Here is a 14,817-nt window from a genome sequence, read left to right on the forward strand (position 1 = left end):
CGAACTCGGCTAGAAACAGCAGCCAGAGGCCAACAGTAGCTGACAGCTTGGTTGGAGTCCAGGCAGCGATTACACATAACACCAAAACCTGGCAACACATTAAGAAGACGGCTAGGTCGCTGGTCGAAATGTTGTGCAGGATATGGAAACAGCAACTCAACTCAGCACCCTGGAGCATACTGCTAATTAGTTTATCGTTGTTAAAGGAGAAGAACACAACTTCCAGCTCTCCTCATTCTGTACTCGGAGAAGTTCCAAGAGCTTGCTTTGACAGACGCCGCCGCGTGTTGCCGTAAGCAAAGGTTTTTGCGTGCTTCCTACGCTAGCGTAAACCGAGGCCGGCGCAGCGCGCTGAAAGCTGCACAGGCGTCCGCCGCGGACACGGCGCCGCGCCGCCCCCGACTTGTGTGTGTGTGAGCGTGTGTGTGTGTGTGTGTGTGTGTGTGTGTGCGTGCGTGTGTGTGTGTGTGTGGCAGGAGAGGCGACGCCGACGCAGGCGTCCCATTGAGAGCGCCGCTGAATGGAGCAGCGCGGCGCGCATGCGCGCGGGCCGCCAGAGGCGCCGGATGCTGTGCCGCCGCCAGTCGGCGTCCTCGCGGCGTCGCGACGCTCAGGCTCCCCCGCGCTGGTTCTCCTCGCTCGCCGCCTGACGCGCCTCTCGGGATGAGGACGGCCGGCAGGTAAGCGGCGCCGGTGCACTCGGCTCGCCAGCTGGCACGTCATCCACATAGTCGCGAGCGTCAGCACTCCTTCAAACGCCCCCTATGTCACGAGCAGCGAATTCTTCTAACTTTGCAGCTACTCCTCCAATACCCTAGTAGTACGACTGCATCATTTCCACGAATCGCACTTTTCATTTCAAAAAAATTTTTTTCCGTTTTTCTGTAATTACCAAGGAACACAACGTCGTATTCTGTACATTTGATTACGAGTTACGGTGGCAACCCGTAAGTGTGAGCCCTCTTGGTTCTTCTCTGGTGCCGACACTGACAACCGCAATGTGATCGATTTCTGACATTTCTCGTTTCTGAAATAATCTCAGACAGAACGCAAGTTACTGTTTATATCAACCTAAAAGAACTTGTGAATCCGTCCAATTAAGGTGTGAACTGATTTCTTTCTCAGAGGCAGTATGTTTAGTTCATTCTGATACATTATCTTACAGTACTACAATACTTACTGTGTTTATCTCCGTATGGGAAATGCTGCCGTATCCGTTAGTTAACCCTAATGCCTATTACTAATTCTGAAACATGAGGTCAGAGCTGCTCTTGCACACTTCATCTAATCAAACGAGTGTTCTCGACCACTATATGATAACATTCAAGTACCCACGATGCAATACTGCTCGTCGAATATGAATTGAAGTTACAGGATTTGCTTGAGTAGATTTTGATCGTCTACATATTATACGTGCGTTGTCGATGAGAATTCCAGTCGTTCGTATGGCATTTCCATCACAGTGTATCAGTTTGAACACCTGCCAGATGATCGAATACTAATTGAAAGCCATTGTGTTAGTTATTACGGTAATCGAGTAACTGGAGCTGTTTATTCATTCCCCTGTACTAATACAGTTGCAGTAACTATAAAATGTATATTCCAGTCATGTAACAACATTCAGTTTCTAGTTTCACGACTGCGTATATAAAACTGAAATAAATTCCTTAACAAATTGTGCATTTGCCCCAGCAGCGGAAAGCTCAATCCTAATAATGGCACCGTAGCTTTAAAGGAGTATTTAACAGATCATAACGTATCATGTTTTATCCACAGGTAAGGTACGGTTCGCAAAGCTTTGAAAAGAAGAGATTCTTTAGGACTGTATCTCTAAACTACATTTCTGAAGTTTCGTCTCATAGAATACATTAACAGAGATATCGTATTTGGAAATACAAAACACAAACTGTTGTTAACAGTATCATCCGTAACTAATTCAGTCTTTGTATGCAATAAAGCTCCCATTAACTACCAGAAATAAGGACGGTATGGTTTCTCAATGACCAGTTCAAATGGCTCTGAGCACTATGGGACTTAACTTCTGAGGTCATCAGTCCCCTAGAACTTACAACTACTTAAACCGAACTAACCTAAGGGTATCACACACATCCATGCCCGAGGCAGGATTCGAACTTGCGATCGTAGCGGTCTCGCGGTTCCAGACTGTAGCGCCTAGAACCGCTCGGCCTCCTCGGCCGGCACTAAGGAGTGAAATAGGAAATTATATTCGAAGTACATAGTGTCCCAGAAATGTGAATGATGTTGTATATCGTCTATAGAAATATTCGTTCGATAACGCGTTATAGCCACGTAGCTTGCATGTGGCTTTTAGCGATGCTGAGAGACAATAGCAGTTTAACGTGGAATGGAATCAAAGCAAAAGAACCGCTACTTTCCATAACACAAAAAAATTTTACTTTCCATCACATTACGAGCAGATTTATTTTTGTGCAATATATGTTTGTACAAACCTCATTATGCAAATGTTGTACGACCTATTCGCGAGTCGGCACTTAAAGTGGTTAGGCCTCCTCAGATGCTCCAAAACCTATTCGCGAGCCATCATTTTTCCGTCAGTAAGGAGCGCCATTATGAACATCGAACTTATGAATGGAATAATAAGGGACTACTGCTGCCGCGTTTGGTGAAGGTCTAATGCCCCCCAGTGGCGCGTACAGCTTCTTCAGTGCTTTGGCCGCAGCTCGGAATGTCGACCCATCACCCGCGTGACGCTTGCCCCAGAGACTCACTAGCACTCCCAAGGCCGGCTGCAGAAGAAGCATTGTCACCTTCTGCAGCTTCCGACACATTGTCCTCATAAAGAAGAAACAGCGCGTGGGCGCAGCGGACTGGCTCTTCACACCAAGTCTGAAAGAACTGTTTGCCTCAGAACGTACGACTAATACCCCTGGTATACGGACGCACGCAGCTTAATATTTGCCTTACGACTGTTATTTTTAACATTATCGTTCCTTTTATGGACGTGGAAGCACAAAAAGTGAGATTTATGACAAGAACACAAAATTAAGGTACAAAGTATTTTAAGACGGTCTCTTTAATGTACTGTAGGAGTCTATTTTTTGTTAATGTAACGGTAATAATCTTGTAAGTTAGACGCATTGAACTGCCAAATTGCGATATGGTTACTTAAGTGACGCTGCTATAAGATCAGAACTACTGGTTTTGTAATTCACAGCGTCTGTGAATGATTTCGGCTGTATCTGCACACTGGTCGACCCTTATTAAAAGCTTCGCGATTCCCTTCAGTACGGAAAGGTGAATTCGACAAAATATTAATCTATTTTTATTAACCTTAACATCGAAAGTTTAACTTTTTGTAAGATTTCGACATGCTTACTGACATCTATTTCAGTCCCCACAAAATGAAAGTGAAGCAGTGATCAACTGGTAGGTTTGTCTGAACATCCCAAAGTTTTACTAGGCATAATTCCTTTCGATATTATATCCTGTTGCCTTTCTATAACCTGTGATCTGCCTTTCCCAGCCAGCTTTAAGAAATTTTTAATATACCGTGCAATCGAAACCAGTTAAAAATACGCATTATGCGCTCATGCAGCATCCTCACAGTTGAAAAGTGCGCTAGTGAGACTAACCGGCGTCAAACCACAAATCTTTGAATTTAAGTGTAGTCCTAGGCTATGTGAAGGTCACATCCTCTGCTTTAGACAATTCTTCGTCTAATTAATATGATAGATTACTACCCGACGTTGTCTGGTATGTAGCAGAAGTGTTCACATGCTTTAAAATGTCAGTGCTTCCGTGTAACATGTGGTGCGAGCGTAGTGTAACTCTCAAGTGAGAACAGCTTATTGACGTAATGATATCACCTGGCTTTTATGTGTGACTACAGGAAAAAGCAAAACTGTGTGTAAAATAAAAAAAAAAGAAAATTAGTGATTGATACGAATATGGCACCGAGTTCCTACTCACAATTAGTTGGATGAACACAGATTGGTATATCGCTGCGGTAACTGGAGCGACGTCAGTGGGAAAACAGCGTGCGAAAGTGAAGAGGTGGTATCTGTGAGTTGACGCCACAATGTCAAAGAACATTACCAACTGCGACAATGCTAACCCCCTAATATTCCATTAGTATGTAGGAGTCATATTCTGGTACAAATTATGTAATAAGAACTGATGACTGGAGAAAGTAAAATAAGTTAAAATTCAATGATACATTTATGCAAATGTGATAAAGCAAATGTAGATGAAAGTGTACAGGTTGTAGACTTATGGTCGACGACATATGGAAGTTGGGATTTGGCTGTAAGTCGTACTCGATCAGCCTAATGGTAAGGCGGTAAGCGAGAAATCCTGATTCGAATTCCGCTCCGGCACAAACTTTCATTGTCGTCATTCCATTATACAGCTGATGGTTGCTCATATTCATGTAAAGGTATAAAGGGTTCCTATTCAAAAAATTCAGTTGAAGTTACTGTTCCTGTAACTTCAAGACATAAGATTAACTTCCTATTCGTAAATGTAACTTTACCTTAAACTTCCTAATGCTTCTTTTGTCATCGCTTACTTCGATCTGTGAGACAGTGCTTCGTGGACAGTAACACTCCTGAAGGGGATCGGCATGTCCAGAGTCTTAACCTGAACCCAGTGGAAAACCTTTAGGCTCAGTCAGAACGTCGACTTCGAACCACACCCCAGTACCAAACATCAGTACGTCCTCTGGTTTCGGCTCTTGAAGAATAGTAAACTACCTCTCCTCCACGATGATGGCGTAAGAAGACGAAAACCACTGCATGAACAAATAAAAATCGTTGAAGAATAAGTCGAAAAAGTATTTCGTCTTTTGTCGATTAGTATCATTCTCAAGAAGAACTAACGTTCAAATTCATTTCAAACAAATAATAAAAAATTTCACGAAAATAAAAAAAAAATTGTATTGGAAAACGCAATCTTTGTACCACATTTCTTTGTAACTGCTGCAACGCTCGATAACATCCTATGCCAACGCACTGAAAATATAGCATTTAATTTTAGCATGTGTGCAATTTCTTTCACCCGTGATGAAGTTTCGGCTTGCTATTCACCAAATAAATGTTAAATTGATAAATTCTTCTAATTTATTCGCCACAAATGGAAAGTGCGTTTTCTGTTATCGAGGGAAGGAATTTAAATTAGGCTGTAAGGACGTAAGGTACAGTTGACGTCGAGGTCATTGCAGACGGAGCATAGTCTCGGAATGTTTCAAGGATGATGGCGGAAATCGATTTTGCCCTTTTAAGGGAACCATCCCTGCATTTGCCCCGAGCGATTTAAGGAAACCACGGAAAACCCAAATATGGATGGCCGGACACAGACTTGAAATGTCCCCCTCCCGAAAGTGATTCGAGTGTGCTAATCACTGCGCCACCTCGCTCGGCTCCTGCAGTTGTGGTTGAAGGAAATAAAAATGACCAATACTAACTACACGAGGACGAAGGATCTAGATGAGAAGATCAAAGGTAATGTGTAATAACATGTGTTACCTGAGAAACTAAACTCTCCTAATCGACAACCTGACTTTTCACAGTAGACTGATTTGACAATGGATTTCAGTGCAACCGAATTTCGTAGCTAGTGGATAACTCCTTTACGACGCAACGTTAAACTCTAATCTTCTGTTCTGTGTCTTCTTAAAGGTGAACATGCTCGTTCCACCCGAGGTTGCGAACCATCTCTATTGACGCCGCACCTTACCTACCTTTAACTATATTCGTGCTCTTCATTCTCCCTAGCATCAGTAAAAACTGTGGCTTTCATATTGATTTCTAGACCAAATTTTTTATACGTATGACCGTACTACATCTCCGTCATCACCGTCTGAATTTTTCTCTTTCCTCATCATCGCTTTGTTTCATTCCTTTTTGTTTTGAAGGTGATCTATACCCCCAGCTCATAGTGAAATATTCATTATTTGACCTAAATAGACCGAAAAATATCGAATCTTAAATGTTATCACTCAATGTTTAAAAAAATGGCTCTGAGCACTATGGGACTTAACATCGATGGTCATCAGTCCCCTAGAACTTAGAATTACTTAAACCTAACTAACCTAAGGACATCACACAACACCCAGTCATCACGAGGCAGAGAAAATCCCTGACCCCGCCGGGAATCGAACCCGCGAACCCGGGCGCGGGAAGCGAGAACTCTACCGCACGACCACGAGTTGCGGACTCTCAATGTTTATATTACATAAGATTCTGAAGACTTTTCTTTGACATCAATAACCAATTTTAGTTTTTCAAGGAATTTCAATTCAAGCGACATCTGAGTAACCTCTTGTTCAGTGGCCGTAGCTTCAGATCACAGACGTACAAGCTCACCGGACAAAGTACTTCTCACTCTTTTAAAGTGCTCACTAATCGCCTTGGAGCGCCACAAGGTGGTGATATGACAGTTTCGCGCTGAAGTAAACAGTCACAGTGGAGTGTTAGCTGCCAGTCGGCGCTATGGAGTCAGTGATGGAAGAAGAATCGACGAGAAGACGTGACAGAATTGTGGAAAGGAGTCGTCGTGAAACTTCTTAGTAGACCAGGAACTGCACCTGGGACCTTTGCTATTCGCGGAAAAGACTTTGGGAAGCACCGTCTCATCTAGTTTTCTAGAGAACATTGCGACTTGATTTGCGTGTAATGGACATTCGGAATAGGGTACGTCGCAAAAGGCCATTTTGCTCATAACACAAGAAAAGCTGAAAGTCTACAATCGGCCAAGCAGCATAGCAACTGGGCAGTGGATAAGTGAAGGCGAGTTACGAGATATGTCCGAATCTTTTAAAAACATGCAAGGCTTCGGCTGTACCGACGGCCCAATATTTGCGTTCCCCGCACAGTGTGTTGGGAAGGTGTATCTCAGGCTGTAGAGTGCCCTGTGACGTCTTGGTGGCGTTTTCCGTAAGACAATTACGGTTTCTTCGATAGCTTTAAAATGAATGTGCTGCGGACACTCGCCTTCCAAGCCGTGATCACAAGACGTCACGCAAACGTTTCTGATTTGACGAACCCACATCGACTGGCCCACTAATCATCACAGTGTCATTTCCCAGAAAATGTCGGGCACTATTTGCAAGGAATAACCTCGTAATTTGGTACCGGTACCTCTATGGCGTGTAACTGTCAATAGTGAATTCAGCAGGTAATTAAATAACTGATGGAATTTGTGGAACCACTTCCTTGTCGAACTGAGACCTTTATAAAAACTAGAGGCGGTTTTACACGATATTACGGTAATGTTTATTTGGGAGTGGGGCTTGGGAGGGAGTTAGTTTTGTCCAGGGTACTTACTTTTTAATATTTTACTGGTACACAGTTTTCTATGACCAGTATTACACAAGACTTTTCTCATGCGACCTAGGTCACGTGTTGTTAGTATATTTACTACAACAACAAAATCAGCAGCAAACATCTTGATACAACGATTGGCATTTTTATAGCAAAGAATCAGTGGACAAAATAGAGATAACGAGATATTTACTACATACTAATATAACATTAGTTCGAGAGTGGAAACCAAACTTGCTTATACGAATGTCAGTAAGGAAATTGAAACATTTTTGTCTGGACAAGCCTGTGTAGGAGAACTATGGCTCAAGTTCAAATCAATAATTGACAGCCTTTTGATAGAACTGTACCTAGTAGTTCATGATGGAACTGACTCGCTATGGTATACAATCATTTGAGAAATTTCTAAAGAAGCAGAGACTACTGTCTGATCATTTAAAACTAAGCATAGGGCTACATCTACCTCTACATCACAACTCTAAAATTCACAATTATTAAATGACTGGCAGAGAGTTCATTGAACCACGTTGAAGCTGTTTCTTATCACTCCTCACGAAATTCCAATCACCAACTTTCTCCTCGGAATGTGAAAATATTTTGTTGACACCGACCTACATAGGGAGGAACGATCATCACGATAAAATAAGGGAAATCAGAGCTCGTACGGAAAGATATACGTGTTCATTCCTTCCGCGCGCTACACAACATTAAATAATAGAGAATTGTGAAGGTGGTTCGATGAACATTCTGCCAGGCACTTGAATGTGATTTGCAGAGTATCCACGTAGATGTAGTGTAGAACGACAACCGTGATGTAAAAATAGTGTCTTTAGTACACCTGTTGCATAAAACGGAGTCTTCGGTTTCCCTTCCCATGTTTGTGATATTGGTAATTGTAATTTCCAGGTTTTTAGTTGATTTCACAGTCTTTAATAAGTGTGATTTATCATGTAACCAAAATCTGGCGGATAACGTTTTACTACTCATGTCGATAACTTCACACTTTTCATTATTAAGAGCCAAGTGCCACTTTTAGCATCGTACAGATATCTTGTCTAAATCATTTAGGGATTGATTTTGATCATCTGATGGCTGTGAAACGCGGTAAATGACGTTATCATCTGCAAACAATCCAAGAGAGCTCCCTAGATTGTCTCCTGGGTCGTTTATATAGATCAGAAACAGCAGAGGTCTCTAACACTTTCCTGGGCAACGTCAGATGTCACTTCTGTCAGGATATCGTGAATCCAGTCGCACAATTGAGAGGATACTCCGTAACCTCGCAGTTTAAAGTCGCTTGTGAGGAACAGTACCAAAACCTTCTGTATGTCTAAAAATATGGAATTAATTCGAGATCTCCTGTCGATAGCACTCGTTAACTTCATGTGGCTAAAGAGCTACTTGTGTTAGACAATATGGATATTTTCTGAATACGTGTTAGTTATTTGTCACTAAATCGTTTCTTTTCGAGATACATCATAATATTCTAACAAAATATGCGTTTCAAAATCCTACTGCAAATCGACGTTAGTGACACGGTTCTGTAATTCATCGGATTACTCCTGTTTCTTTTCTTGGGTGTTGGTATGACGTGTGCAATTTCGATGGAAGAGTTCGGGTTTACCGAATGCCTGAATAAAGTTACCTGAAATCACGTATGGTGCCTACAGTGAAGTACAGTGGAGGTGATGTTACAATATGGGGGTATATTTCGTTTGTAGGGCGTCCAGCTATGTTTAAAGAAACGCTTAAGGCGGATGGGTTGAAACACACATTAGAGTTTCACAAGCTGCGACATCGTCGCGAAAAAACACAGTGACCCGTATATGTAATAAGTTTCCTTTAATTTACGTCTATGGTCACAATCTTTTTTGTTTAGCAGATTACCAGTTTCGGTCTTTAATGACCATCATCAGATCTGATGATGGCCATTAAAGACCGAAACTGGTAATCTGTTAAACAAAAACGATTGTGACCATAGACGTAAATTAAAGGAAACTTACAACTTTAGAGTGTTGTGTGATGTGTACACCAGAGTAATAGTTCGGAGACGATGCTGGATTGTATCAGCTTGATAATCCATCCTGGCATAAAGTAGCACCTGTGAAACAGTGCTTCGTGGCCAGTAACATTCCTGAAGTGGACTGGCGTGTCCAGAGTCTTAGCCTGAACCCAGTGAAAAACCTTTTGGCTAAGTCAGAACATCGACTTCGTTCCACACCCCAGTACCTCCTCTGGTTTCGGCTCTTGAAGAATAATAAGCTGTCATTCCTCCACAGACATTCAGACACTTCACTGCATTGAAGATATCCCTGGTAGAGTTCAAACTGTCATAATGATAAAGGACGAACTTATCCCGTATTTATATCCACGAATAGGTAGCCGAATACTTTTCGTCAAACAGCGCATAGGCAAGCTTCAACAGAAAACAACAAATCACAGATGTGCGGACTAGTTGCATCGATTAGTAAAAGGCCATATCACAAGAATATCAGTGCAGTGTCACAGACAAAACCATCTAACATGTTGCCGCAGACACTAACTTACGGTAAGGACTACACGCACACCTAGGGATGGGGGCGAAGGCACCCCAAACCGTGCGGCTACCCTGCGCGGCAACGTTGTTGATTTTCTTAGCCTGGCCCGTGGTGTCACTTTTTCACTGCTTGATACAGTGGTCACTTAAAGTGATCGCGTATCAAACAGAATAGAAATCTACTGACACCATGTGGCTAGCTGTGGCCGCCGCCGCTGTGGTCTTCAGTGGTACACAGCCCCACAACAGGCTACAGCAGTCCACTCACCCCACCGCCGGCCCACGTTGAACCCAGGGTTGTTGTGCGGTTCGGCCCCCAGTGGAACCCCCCCCCCCCCCTCTCTCTCTCGGGAATGTCTCACACCAGACGAGTGTCACCCCAAATGTTTGCGTGGTAGAGCAATCACGGTGCACGCGTACGTGGAGACAGTGTTAGCGCAGCAATCGCCGACGTAGTGTAACTGAGGCGGAAGAAGGGGAACCAGCCCACTTTCGCCGAGCAGATGGAAAACCGCCTTAAAAACCATCCAGAGACTGGTCGGCACACCGGACCTCAACACTAATCCACCGGGATGATTCGTGTCGACGACCGGCACGCCTTTCCGCCCAGAAAGCAGTGCGTTACACCGTACGGCTAGCCGGGCGGACATTCGGGTTTAATAATAATTATTAGTATTTTTAACTTACATTGGCCAACCTATCTGTTATATTCTGCATAGTTCAAGGTTGCTGTAGTTATCTCTATTGTTCTGCTTGCAGCCTAAGAGTTCAATGTTGCAACATTAAATGTTGATGTTTTATCGGAGTGTTACCTGATGACACACCTGTTTTTATTTGGCTACTGATAAGTAGCTTTGACCTTTTTAGGAAACGAATGCTGCATTTGACTGCAGTGACTCAGGTTGAACACTTAAAACGTAATGAGGATGGCGTAACGGAGGTATGAACCCCTATCCTCTAAACAATGCGATAATATGGCACAGTGATTTTTCGTCCTCGAATTCAAAAACTGTGAGTTATTTGTGACGATTCAGTGCCGATTTCGTATGACAAATTAAGTAAATGCTCAAACCGACGAAACAATCCATGTGTGGTACAACTCATTCCATGAGCGTGACTCCTTGGGTGGTAGGACGGCCGGGACCATCAGGAGAGGATGTGGAGTACGTGCGGGAATCGTTCGTCACGAGCCCCAAGAAACGAATGGTACTTGCGAACAGAAAACTAAAGATACCGCCATCAACTGTGTGGTGCATTCTACGCAAACGTTTATGTGTAAAACCATACTCGCTACAGTTGATAGACGCTATGACTACTCGGGGCAAGGAATTTCGTTCTGACTTTAATGATTTACGGCGGCTACCCGAGGAATTTCGTTTATCACAGAAACTGTATTTTAGTGGCGAAATTACGTCTTACGTTTCTGGTTAGGTAAATCGTCATAACGTGCGTTTTCGTGGCACAGAACATGTAGAGAACTTTGTGGAACATATTCGCCATTTACTTAAGTTAACGTCTTTTCCACTGTCTCTTCTTTAAATTTTATAGCCTATTTTTCCTTGCAGAGAAACTTTGATTTGTTTCGCTTACCTGCACACGCTGCAACGAAGACTTATGCCAGAATTGCAACAAGACAGTGGAGACTACGTTTTGCAGCAAGACGGTGTTCCATCCCACTTTCTTTCAGGCATTCTTGATTACATCAGTGCCCAACCACCTCAGATTTCCTCTTTTTCATTGGCGCCAATGGACATCTGACTTAACTCTATGTAATTTCTTATGAGGTTATGTTAAAAATCGTGTGTTTCTGCCTCCATTGTAACTCAGTTTGGAAGCGTAGGAATTAGTACGCTCATTGGCAGCGACAATGACGTCTTGGAGAATATGCGGTCTAAGTCAAACTAACGTATTGACGCTTGTCGCATCACAAACTGTACCCATACCGAGTACCTGTAATGTAAGTTACAAATTTGGAGAGACACTCTATCGATTGATGTATGTCTATTTTTGTATGTGTCGTGCAGCCCGTACATGTTAGTAGTGTCAGAAATGTTTTTTTGTAACGTCCGTGGTTAAATTTCAGAAGTGTACTGTCACATGAGACCAGGCAATGGTGTGCCAGGAACACTGCTGTGGAGACCGCTACTAGCATTCACTTGAAACTTCTCTTTTTTTTGTATTGTTGTTGTGGTCTTCAGTCCAGAGAGTGGTTTGATGCAGCTCTCCATGCTACTATATCCTGTGCAAGCTTCTTCATCTCCCAGTACCTACTGCAACCTACATCCTTCTGAATCTGCTTAGAGTATTCATCAATTGGTCTCCCTCTACGGTTTTTACACTCCACGCTGCCCTCTAGTACTTAATTGGTGATCCCTTGATGCCTCAGAACATGTCCTGCCAACCGATCCCTTCTTCTAGTCAAGTTGTGCCGAAACTCCTCCCCCATTCTATTCAATACCTCCTCATTAGTTATGTGATCTACCCATCTAATCTTCAGTATTCTTCTATAGCACCACACTTCGAAAACTTCTCTTCTTGTCCAAACCTTTTATCGTCCATATTTCACTTCCATACATGGCTACACAACATAAAAATACTTTCAGAAACGACATCCTAACATTTAAATCTATACTCGATGTTAACAAATTTCTCTTCTTCAGAAACGCTTTCCTTGCCGTTGCCAGTCTACATTTTATATCCTCTGTACTTCGACCATCATCAGTCATTTTGCTCCCCAAATAGCAAATCTCCTTTACTACTTTAAGTGTCTCATTTCCTAATCTCATTCTCTCAGCATCACCCGACTTAATTCGACAACATTCCATTATCCTCGTTTTGCTTTTGTTGATGTTCATCTTATATCCTCCTTTCAAGATACGGTCCATTACGTTCAACTGTTCCTCCAAGTCCTTTGCTGTCTCTGACAGAATTACAATGTCATCGGCGAACATCAAAGTTTTTATTTCTTCTCCGTGGATTTTAATACCTACTCCGAATTTTTCTATTGTTTATTTCACTGTTTGCTCAATATACAGATTGAATAACATCGGAGATAGGCTACAACCCTGTCTCACTTGCTTCCCAACCACTGCTTCCCTTTAATGCCCCTCGACTCTTATAACTGCCATCTGGTTTCTGTATAAAGTGTAAATAGCCCTTCGCTCCCTGTATTTTATCCCTGACAACTTCAGAATTTGGAAGAGAGTATTCCACTCAACATTGTCAAAAGCTTTCTCTAAGTCTACAAATCCTCTAAAGGTAGATTTACCTTTCCTTAATCTATCTTCTAACATAAGTCGTAGGGTCAGTATTGCCTCACGTGTTCCAACATTTCTACGGAATCCAAACTGATCTTCCCCGAGGTTGGTTTCCACCTGTTTTTCCATTCGCCTGTAAAGAATGCGCGTTAGTATTAAACAGCCGTGACTTATTAAACTGATAGTTCGGTAATTTTCACATCTGTCAATACCTGCTTTCTTATGGGATTGGAAGTATTAAATCTTCTTGAAGTCTGAGGGTATTTCGCCTGCGTCATACATCTTGCTCTCCAGATGGTAGAGTATTGTAAGGGCTGGCTGTCCCAAGGCTGTTAGTAGTTCTAATGGAATGTTATCTACTCCCGGGGCCTGTTTCGATTTAGGTCTTTCAGTGCTCTGTCAAACTCTTCACGCAGTATCATATCTCCCATTTCATTTTCATCTACATCCTCTTCCATTTCCATAATATTGTCCTTAAGTACATCGCCCTTGTATAGACCCTCCATATACTCCTTCCACCTTTGTGCTTTTCCTTCTTTGCTTAGAACTGGGTTTACATCTGAGCTCTTGATATTCATACAAGTTGTTCTCTTTTCTCCAAAGGTCTCTTTAATTTTCCTGTAGGCAGTGTCTATCTTATCCATCGTGAAATATGCTTCTTCATCCTTACATTTGTCCTCTAGCCATCCCTGCTTTGCCATTTTACACTTCCTGTCAGTCTCATTTTAGAGACGTTTACATTCCTTTTTGCCTGCTTCATTTACTGCATTTTTATATTTTCTCCTTTCGTCAATTAAATTCAATATTTCTTCTGTCACCCAAGGATTTCTATTAGCCCTCGTCTTATTACCTACTTGATCGTCTGCTGCCTTCACTACTTCATCCCTCAAAGCAACCCATTCATCTTCTAGTGAATTTCTTTCCTCCATTCTCGTCAATTGTTCCCTTATGCTCTCCCTGAAACTCTGTACAACCTCTGGATCTTTCAGTTTATCCAGGTCCCATCTCCTTAAATTCCCATCTTTTTGCAGTTTCTTCAGTTTTAATCTACAGTTCATAACCAATATATTGTGGTCAGAGTCCACATCTGCCCCTGCAAATGTCTTAACAGTTTAAAACCAGGTTCCTAAATCTCTGTATTACCATTACATAATCTATCTGAAACCTTCCAGTATCTCCAGGTCTCTTCCACGTATACAACCTATTTTCATGATTATTGAACCAAGTGTTAGCTATGATTAAGTTATGCTCTGTGCAAAATACTACCAGGCGGCTTCCTCTTTCATTTCTTACCCCCATTCCATATTCACCTACTACGCCTCCTTCTCCTCCTTTTCCTACTATCGAATTCCAGTCACCCATGACTATTAAATTTTCGTCTCCCTTCACTATCTGAATAATTTCTTTTATCTCATCATACATTTCAACAATCTCTTCGCCATCAGCAGAGCTTGTTGGCATATAAACTTGTAGTATTGGGGTAGACGTCGGCTTCGTGTCTATCTTGTCCACAACAATGAGTTCACTATGCTGTTTGTAGTAGCTTACTCGCACTCCTATTTCTTTAGTCATTATTAAACCTACTCCAGCATTACCTATATTTGGTTTTGTATTAATAACCCTGTACTTACCTGACGAGAAATCTTGTTCGTCCTGCCACCGAACTTCACTAATTTCCGCTATATCTAACTTTAACCTATCCATTTCCCTTTTTAAATTTTCT

The sequence above is a fragment of the Schistocerca serialis genome, chromosome 1 (genome assembly GCF_023864345.2).
Source record: "Schistocerca serialis cubense isolate TAMUIC-IGC-003099 chromosome 1, iqSchSeri2.2, whole genome shotgun sequence".
In the NCBI taxonomy this organism is placed as follows: domain Eukaryota; kingdom Metazoa; phylum Arthropoda; class Insecta; order Orthoptera; family Acrididae; genus Schistocerca; species Schistocerca serialis.